This window comes from Andrena cerasifolii, chromosome 8 (assembly GCF_050908995.1).
Source record: "Andrena cerasifolii isolate SP2316 chromosome 8, iyAndCera1_principal, whole genome shotgun sequence".
NCBI lineage: Eukaryota > Metazoa > Arthropoda > Insecta > Hymenoptera > Andrenidae > Andrena > Andrena cerasifolii.
The window spans coordinates 10,647,275-10,657,461 of NC_135125.1; the positions used below are offsets into that span (position 1 = coordinate 10,647,275).

At 48.9% G+C, this 10,187-nt stretch overlaps 1 protein-coding gene across 1 annotated transcript in view; it reads right to left on the reverse strand.

Moving 5' to 3' along the window:
* The window catches only part of LOC143372368 (uncharacterized), a 54,748-nt gene that overhangs the window by 30,072 nt on the left and 14,489 nt on the right, over positions 1-10,187 (reverse strand). The window lies entirely within an intron of this gene.

Here is a 10,187-nt window from a genome sequence, read left to right on the forward strand (position 1 = left end):
TCGCAAGGACGCGTTAAAAAGTAATCAGCCCCAAGTTGGAGGGATCGATCCGTTTGCATTTGAGTAAGCTGGAGGAGCGTCGGCGGGACGATCGATGGAAAATACTAGCCGCCGCGGCGACAGGAACCCAGCGGACCTTGGGAACGCCAAGAAGAAGGATACGCGTTCGAAGTTTCGCTCGCCCTTCGGTATACCCGCCCACACCTGAGACCTCCCTCACACCCCCGTCTCGCCAAATCTCCCTTGGCGTCTTACGATTCACCGACGAGCCTCCTTCTCGGGGATGATACAGTGAGAACGTCCCTTCGTCGGCCGCTCCATTATTAATCGATTGTCACCTCGGCTATAGGATTTATTAATGGATGCGGGCCGAAAAGAAATCCCACTTGTTCCGGGGGCCGAATGTCAACCTTCCCTTCCGCGAAAAAACGCTCGTCATTTCGAGTCCCATTATCGCGATAGCGATGGAACAGGGTAAACGACCCTACTTGTTAGCGGAAACGTCGGAAGCGTTTCTTCCCCCTCGACAATTTATTTCGCATTCAATACTTTCTTCCAAAGGGATCACCCTGCTCCTTTCTCGAGCCAGAGGCAGAATCGGCTCGCTAAAGTGCATTGTTATGCAACTGATGCACGGCCGGAACACGGAGCGGCGAACGGTTCGCGGCGGTACGCGCCGTCGAAGGTTTCGACAGTCGAATTACAGGCTGCAGCAGACAAATGGAATCACGAATATCACACCGATGCGCGCACAGCAGGCTCTAATCCAATAAGACAGCGCAGCCTCGACGGTTGCCTCACTTTTGCAAATGCAACGCCGAGTAATTCCATGGTAACTGGACTTGGCGGACTTGTCGTCGACTCGTTTCACTGCTGCCTCGATTGCACCGATGAAGTTGCTCGGTCACCCACGCTGCCGCGGTATTAGGACATTTACTCTGTGTGGAATAATTAAAGAGTCCTTGTAGAAAACACTGTAAGCGCCAAAACTAAAAAAAAATTCTTTTTTATCGGAAAATCTTCTACTTGCCAATAAGAATACTAGGGTAAAGGACCCAATTACTGATACTTAACCAATTACTGTCACCTTGAGCTATTTTACTTAAAATAACGAATAAATAAACTGTAGTATATAATCTATAGTATAGATTATAGGTTGAATTACACAATTCTTTTTGTGTATGACTTTACAACGTTTATTTATTCGTTATTTTAAGTGAAATAGCTTAAGGTGACAGTAATTGGTTAGGTGTCAGTAACTGGGTCCTTTACCCTATAATATAGAATGTGATTTTTGGCATTTTTGTTTTCTACGAGGAGTCTTTAATTGTGAAAAAAAAACCACGGAACTTTAACAAATGTTACTTTATTTGGTATTTTAAATTAAAAGCGGAAAAGATATTCAAGCTATACCAAATGTCACGTTTTCTGGAAATTTAGCAGGTGTCCTAATAATTATGAAGAGCAGTGTATGCTCGAAACAGGGTTAACGAAATTTCGAGTTAAACGAATGGAGGGAAGAGCACGATAGTCGATACTTGTGCATACATATGTATGCGGGTCGTGTTCCTTGTAGCATCTGAATCGATTTCCACAGTACCGACTGCATATTAAAAAGGAATCAGCATATGTCGCCCGGTGTGCTCCGCAGTACGAGGGGGTAGGTGTTTGCTTTAAATATCGGTGCAAGTGGGGTAGCATATCGGCAAATGGATCTCTTAAAACGAAAACGTTTGCGGAACGCGTGCCCGGGGGTCCTCGGAGCCCCAGGCAAGTATTACGCGAATTACGCAATCGATCTTGACTATTTGCATAGAAATAAAAAATCTGATACGGCTCGCAAAATATACCGGGCTGCGGCAGAATTGTAAGCTCTCTAGAACCGACGCGTAACATTGTGTAGAATTCTGTGAAATGCGACCTAAATAACAATTGTTGGTGGAGCGTTGGACCACGTTTACGAGGAAATACGATACTTTTTCCTATCCGTTGCACAGTTTGATCCGGGGGAGCAACAGAAATGCCGTTTTTCCAATAAACTACCTGCCGAGAGTAGATTACGACGCAACCAATGTTAACTAAAACCAATAGTAATTAAATTAACTAAAGCGATCACAGAATTCAATTACAAACCAATCACAATTCCCTCCAGCTCTGTCTAAAGATGATAGATTCGATATTGAACGCGATCGCTGGCTATCGATTTGACCGTTACGCTGTACAATTCGATGCCATTCGATAAAAGGGCGGGACGAAAACTCTGCGCCGTCCTTGCAACTGCAACTGTTGTTTTACAGTCGTAAACGAGTCGGCTTAATTGAATGGGCTTTCTTGGCCACTCCCGCGCTAAGGTTTAATTAAAGACTAATTCAACTTCGTTAATTATTATCCAACCGGCGCGACACACAGCCAGCGCAGGAAGAAATTGCTTATTCCGTTTCCCGTTTAGGGCTGAGACCCTAGGAGAAGTTCTTTTTGCGACCTGTCGATGGCAAACGGCGGCACAATTTGCTTTCCCACTTTTACGTTTCGATCGAGCGTATCATGCCTTGCGCACCCCAGGATATTAATTAATTCTCCCTCGTAAGCGAAGAGCACGCGCGCGCTCGCCCGACGCTCTATCAAGGACGATCGATTTCGCGGCGATTATGAAATAATACGGTGGTGGACTCGCGAATCTGTGCGAACCGTCGTGAAGAAACGAACCACCGAAACGAACAGAGACATTTCCGTTCAGGGATCCTGAAGGTCCGAGGAATGCTGCGCGACGTCGAGTCATCAACGTTCGCGTGCATTGCAGACTCTCGTTATTAAAATAACGCGGTAACGGCGACGACTGTTTCATTACACTTTATCGGTGTCCAGGCGTCGACAGCCTCGGCGGAATAATTTGTCAAGCCACGGTGGAGGGCGACGTAATTAGTTTCAGTCCTGATAAAAAATGTGAATGCAATCTGGCGAGAAATCTGAATCACGGCTATTCGCCGAATCGAGAGTAGATGTCTGCGTTACGCGGCGATTAATACTTTCGATTGCAATAGATTTAATAGTGGAACGATCAATATATTTTATTTATTTTATTTTATTTATAAACGGACCGAAGCCCTCTTTACATAAATGTTTACAAAGGAAAAAGAACTTTACCTAATATAACAAAAGATAGACATGCTAAATTACATGCTACACCGGATAAGACATTATCCGATAATCCTACGTAACTGTCTTTTAAAGGTGTGCGCAGATCCATTAAAGAAATCAATACTATTATAGAGAGTACTAGAGCCAGCAATAATTCGATTTATTGGATTAATTAATCCATACGTAGATCTGGGTTTAAGTGGTTGTAGTCCCGCTCTAGATCTCAATGCGCGTTCAGGTGCGTAGAAATTGATTTGCATAAGAAGAGAGGGGCAATCAATATGGTCATTGATGTGCGCGGGAAATTACTAATAATCTTGTAAGGCAAGTAACGAATCAAAGCGATGGCCAAAGGGCTTCGACTCCAGCTTCACGAGCTAACGATCATTTACGCGATTCAAACTCGCATTCCAGATGTCTTGCCATAAATTCGAATCGTAGATAAGAGTTAGCCAGGATGTCAGGCGATTACCCATAAACCGACTCTTAGTTTCTGCTTAACGCTCGCGGCTAATATCGAGTCATTGCGCGCTGGTTTTCATTCGCGGAGAATGGACGACACGGTCCAGACCCGGATTTCCATACCGTTAATGTCGAAAGCGGAGTTCCGAGTTCCCCCTACACACGGAATCCATTAGTAAGGGCTCGCGACCGTGAGAATGCCGCGACTGCCCGTCCCTTCTCTACTAATAGTATCGCTTTTTCCACGGCAACTAATTTAAGCGCACCGAGTTTCTGGGTCGAGAGCTAATTCAAGCCTCCCAACGACTCTCGACAGGTGTGCTATGAATCGAATTTAAAGCCGCGCCGGTGACGCGCGACTAATGTTTCTACATTACCGGAAATTCATTACCACCGCGAGACACGGCGCGGGATTTAATCCACGCGACCGTTACTTTGCATTCTCGCGTATATCCCAATTCCACCGAGGCGCAGGCTCTCGGGCCGCGGCTGGATTGTACTTCGCGCCACAAATATCAATTTCAAAATAAAAAGGAGCGGACGGAAGGTCTGGCCAATTATGCGATCCCCCCGCGCCTTACCATCGAATTTCTGCCCGCGCGTCGATGCCCGCACTTTGCACGGCGAAGCGTGCGCCGCTCGAATGCACCGATAAAAATGATTTCAACGCGAAAGAACGCACAAAGGGAACACGTGTGGGCGCGGAGCAATTTTTGCTCCGTCGTTCTCGCGGATATTCAATATGTCGGGGCGAGTTTCGAGCTGGCGGCTGGACATTACACGCTGACGGTCGGTTTCAATACCACGCGCGCAGTGGCTCGATGCTTTCTCGCCAAACGATACGGCGTTTTTGTGCCCCGAGCTCCGCAGATGCCACGGTACCGATGGTCGGGAGCGACGACGGCTTAATATCGAGATGTACTACTGCCGGCGCTTACCAAGCCGTTCCACTTTCTCCGCCAGCAAAAAGGGTCCAAGTGGCTTTTTCCCTGGGAAAGCGAAACAATCCTTTCCCGCCGGTCGGCGGAAAAACTTCGATTGCCCGAAAAACCTACGGGGCCCCCTTTTTCTCACTTATTTCCCTCCGGTATGCTGGCTTTAGGCCTCCTTTTTCTCATCGAGAGGATAACAAATGTATGGAAAGATACGGGAACGGAAGAAACACTGCCCGACGCAGGATGTTTTTTAAACTTGTATCGCCAATTCTCCCTGCGGCTAATGCCTACTCGACAAAATAAACAGAAGAGTATTAACAAACATGCGTATTTTTCTTCCATTTGCATGCTTGCCATTCAGCGGGCTTGTTTATCGAAGACGGCACAAGGATTTGGCCCCGATTTCATCGTTTCCTTGCGCGCTGGCTGTGTAAGTACAACACGCGAGCGAAGCTTGTATCACTAAGCCGTCAACACGGCGGAAGCAGTTGCTAGACTCGAACCACTAATTCAATACGGAAACGTAACATTTGTAACGCGTTCCTGGCGCTGCTCGTGCTCTTCGTCACGAGATCGATTACGATATTAAAGGGTAATTGATATCGCGCCGTAGCGAACACAGGCCTGCTATTAAGCCACCCTTTTACTCCCTGCCGTTCAGACTATATTCCATCCGCTACGATTTCGCGTTCAGTGGCGATTCGACGCCTCCACCTCTCGTTACGTAACCATTTATATGGAAAATATCGACATCCAGTAAAATATTCGACGTCCCCTTCATCCCGAACTAGCTGGCCGAGCAGGCTCCAACGTCAGCAAATTCTTCCGGCGTGAACTCATCGGTTCCCTCGAAATCAACGCTCGCCTGTCCTTTCTCTTGCCGGAATACAACGAAAAGGAGCACACTATCGAGACAAAAACGACTCGGGACGACCGGCGAAAAAATAAAAAATCTGTCGCGTGGGCGTCGGCAGTTTTCGCGGCAGAAATAAAAGGAGGAAGCCAGCGTTCATCGAAAGGTAGGCGCCCCACGTTCGCTAACCTGTAGCGTTTCGAGGAACAGTATAAGGAGCGCTGGAGCGCGCAAACTGCGCGGAGGTAATTCCACGAGTTTCACCGTTAAGCGTGGATCTCGAGGCTCGACTGGATTTCTTGCCAGAACCGCAGGGATTCCACTGAGAAAATACCGCCTTGGGAGACCCGAAGAGGCACTTACTAATGACGATAACGACAACTCGGCCAAATAATGTATCATCCCCTAAAACTTCACCCCCATTTATCACCCTGCACCCTACTTCGAAAGCCATCGAAACCGAGCACTTCGACAGCCAATTCCTCGCGCCCATTAGAGGAAAGCCTTCTTTACAATAAAGTCTCGAGGGTAACTTTTACAGGCGCAACCCCTGCGTTACACCCCCATGAATCATAAAATTTTCGATCCGCAGAAGGACATACTGCCTCAGTCGGACTTTCTTCCGCCCCCGTCGCCGAGCTGTGTCCCACTTTTCAAATTCAATTTCCCGGCGCGCACGACAGACGTTCGGAGACCGTAACTCATGAAATTAAGAACGATAGTTCCACCCTAGTCGCGGCTGTTCCGCCTCGCACTTTTCCCCGAAGCGAGGCGCGAGAATTCAACGGATAAGTGAGACGAATCTCTGGCCCCCGTAATGGCCCCGCTGATTTTTCTCCATCTCGCGAGTTATTCAAATTCGAAACGCCTCGCGAGGTTGAAACACCTGGGAGTCTCGAGGGGCGAGCAGAAGCGGAAGGGTGCTTCGACCAGTGCTAGCGAAGACAGAGAATTCGCGATCCCCGCGAGGACAACCTTTCCGCGCTGGAATACTTTTATTGTGCCGTTGCTTATCGATGTCTCGTCGCCCGGGCTGCATTCATCGGCGAAATTTATGCGCGCCGCGCGTAAACGGCGAGTTCGGTGTCACGCGAGAGGCATAAACCGCAAGGCCACGATCTCGCCGTGATTCACGGGCTTCGGTGTTCGATCAGAGACCGTCTGCGCTTTCGTTCACCGGCTAATGGAAACACATCGGCGCTGGACAGTTAGGCTTGGAGCGCTAATAACATCGCGATCGATCTAATTACGATCGCGTGCGCGACCGTGACAGGGCCTTGAGCATCGGAGGACCTCGATAGGCAGAATATGTCTGCCCGAAAGACGTGACGAAAATGACGCGCCGCAGCGAGATCGGCATTCGCACTTTCAAGCCCGACGCGATGTTCGTCACGGACCATTCACGATTAATCGACTGTCAAAGGGGGAGAGAATCGCGATCCAATTCGCCGTCAGGGACGGTATTAGTATGGATGATTGTCATTTCTGTGCGATGTTCGATAATTCAGAGGGAGGCATTCGAAATCGCGAGGGTGTTTGTCGCGCGGTCGTGTTACGCAAACGTTCGTCGCGCAAAAAGTACCTACGCGGAAGAGGTTCCGCCGCAGTGGTTTCGTGTTGCGAAATATAATTACTGTACGAGGGCTCCCTTGGAAAACATCAAGAATGACGTAAAAGTGTCGCGCGAGAAGCTGCACGCGCGTCACTCCCTTCCTTCGCTTCGTCGTTACTATTTATCATTCTCGCCGGAATGTGAAACTCCACGTTAATTCAGTCGTCCGCGTTAGTTATTCGGCCCGCTGCTTAATGGGAACGTCAATGAATGTCGCGCAGAACGGAACGGACTCGTCAAATTATTCGCAACTTTGCGATTTAATTGACCCGTCCGGTTGAGTCGAACCTGAAATTTCGTGAACCGTAGCATTCCAGAGGCGTTATGATATACCGATCCCCGCCGGTTATTATAAAAGCAATCACACTAGAAGCATCTCCCGGCGTAACACAAGCTACGCGTCACACTAGCCTTTCCACCTCCAATAGGGCGGAGCGATACTATATACGCGAAAATTTAAAGTTGAATTTTCAGTTGGCCGGGGTGCGGGATAGGTGTCTTTTGATTAACCAAACACAAATGTAAAAAAAAAATTGAAAATATTCATGTCTGCAGGTTACTTTTTCTCCTAAATAATCATATAATCATATAATAATTTTTAAATATAATCATATAATCAATAAACATATAATCATATAATCATTTTATGAGAAAACGGAACCTGTAGACATGAATATTTTTCCAATTTTTTTTTACAGTTGTGTTTGGTTAATCAAAAGACAACTATCCCGCTCCCAGGCCAATTGAAAATTCAAATTTAAATTTTCGCCTATTAGTATAAATATATAATCATGTTTAGGAGAAAAAGAAACCTGCAGACATGAATATTTTTCCAATTTTTTTTTACAGTTGTGTTTGATTAATCAAAAGACAACTATCCCGCACCCAGCCCAACTAAAAATTCAAACTTAAATTTTCCGTTCCACCCTAACCTTCAATCAGACTCGCATCACTCCCAACTTCGCCTTGACCTATCACCCTCGCCCCTACTCCAAAAACCCTTAAAGCCTTGAGCACTTTCTCAGCTGTTTCGCTGCGCTCAGCCGCAGATCTAATTGCAAGTTCGTTACGAGGTCGATCTCTAATTCAATCCTAATCATCCACGTCGTCTGCCCACAGCGATATCTTACGCGGAACGTCAACGCTTAAGTATTCCCATTTCTCGCGATCCAACGTAGATGGTTTCTAAAAGAGGTCCCTTTCCAAGACGTCCACGCTAGCATCAACGGATTCGCAGAAGGAACCTCGCGTCCCGGTTTAATCGGCGCGAATGACGCTGCCAGACGTCTCGAGTTCCCTCTGATGCAGTTCGATTTCGGGTTGGTATCGCTTAGGCGTTTAGAGAGAGCCGTCTAAAAATACGTGTGGCGCTTAATTCCGGTAATTGGGTCGCACGATCGTTCGGTCAGGGTGTTCGGGACGGTTCCGAGCGGGAATGGAAGTTGGCCGAGCGGCGCGGACGGATGCCGAGCATTATTCTAACAACGCTTGACAATACGAGTGGCTAGGCTGCCCTTTAGCCGTAACCAAGACGTAAATACGTACCGCGCGGGCGTGCGTCGCCGCTTTACTGATCACCGACGCCGCGATCGTAAATCACGCGTTAACCGTGACAGATACTCCAGCGATACAGCGCAAGACGCGCCAACTTGGGACACTGGGTCACATGCGATCCCTCGCTGGACCTGGACAAAGGCCCTATCATCGCAATTTGTTAGAAATTAATCAGGGCCCCTTCAGAGACCCCCATTCATCCCACGCAAGCGTAATATAAGTCGTTAAAAATACATCTGCGACACGACGCTGCAAGCAGGTGAGGGCCACGGGGTAGTTTCCAAGATTTCCGTCACCCGGCTCGCGATTAAACGTTGGTAGGAAGTACAGCGCAAATACCGGAGGTAACGGGGTACGGATCGATCAACGATATCCCTGGTGGCACGCGTCCCACGGCTTACGTTCGCCAAATAAGACGCAATTCAGTTATCTGATCGATCCTTCCGCGACCTTCGAACCCTTCCCTGCGCGCATCCCCTTGCAGCTAGAGAAAAATCCTTTCGTTTTCCACCCGGGGTCTAGCTCGTTAGGAAGTACCGGCTTTGCCGTTGGGAATCTCAAAGCCAAAACGTTGAAGAAGCTTCAAAGGGGTGATTTTGCACGGCGGCTGTTTTCGGAGCAAACATTCCCGATCGTCTGCATCGGCCAAGTTACAAGCAAGGGAACGCAGAGTAAGTATCTACTTCGCGAATCCAGCGATGTTATTCTCGCGCGGAGAGGACCGGCGTGCAGGGCCAAAGTTCGCGTTTTCATTTCCTCGTTCTGGGCCGACTCCGAATGCTGGAAAACCGTGACGGTGTCAAGAACACGCTTCCCTTCCAGGGAAGCTGGTGGTCGGAAGATAGACGTCCCCGGTGCTCCACTGCGCGCCGTTTCATCCTAGGGGGATTACCTCCGTCAACGTGGCTGCTGATGCCCAAATTCCAGGCATCAGACGAGTCGGCCCACGGCCACTGTTGATCCTGCAATCGCGGTGGCTCGTCACGGCGTAATTAATCCCGGGTCGTTGCATACAGTGGCAATACCGATCGCGCGTGCAATCTTCCAGCTGTTTGACTTCGGCCGCGTTTCCGGAGCGTCGCGCCCGTGAAATTAATGCGCGCGGACAAACGGAGGGGGCAAGTAAGCGCGCGAAATCATTAACCGAGTCTCGTGGGAAGAAGGAAAACGGAAAAGCTCGAGTGGCCTTTTCGCGGCGCGTTGTATGCAAATTATCCGCGGGGCAGGGCTGAGAGGATCATCGGAAGGCACCGGGAACAATAGAGAGAAGTACAATTAATAAGGGAAAAATCAATGCCGCTGGGTCAAGTACCGTATACATAGATCGATCCCGCCGACTGTCTTCGAGGCTACGCCGCGTGCCTAACCGTATGAATGAAAGCAAAGGCCGGAGGGAGACGGGGCGCTCGATCGCGGCGGGCGAAAAGAGACGGGGACTCGTGGGAGAACGGGCGCTCGGGCGAGAGGCCGCGATAAAACGGAACTCGCGAGCAGGAACCGAGGCGGGAATGGCGGTGGAAGAGAGACGGTGTCGATTTTGAGGAGGACGGCCAGGAGGATAGACAAGATCTCTCGGGCGGGAGGGCGAGAGGAGAGTCGCAAAAAGAGATGGAAGGAACGCCCACGGAATAGC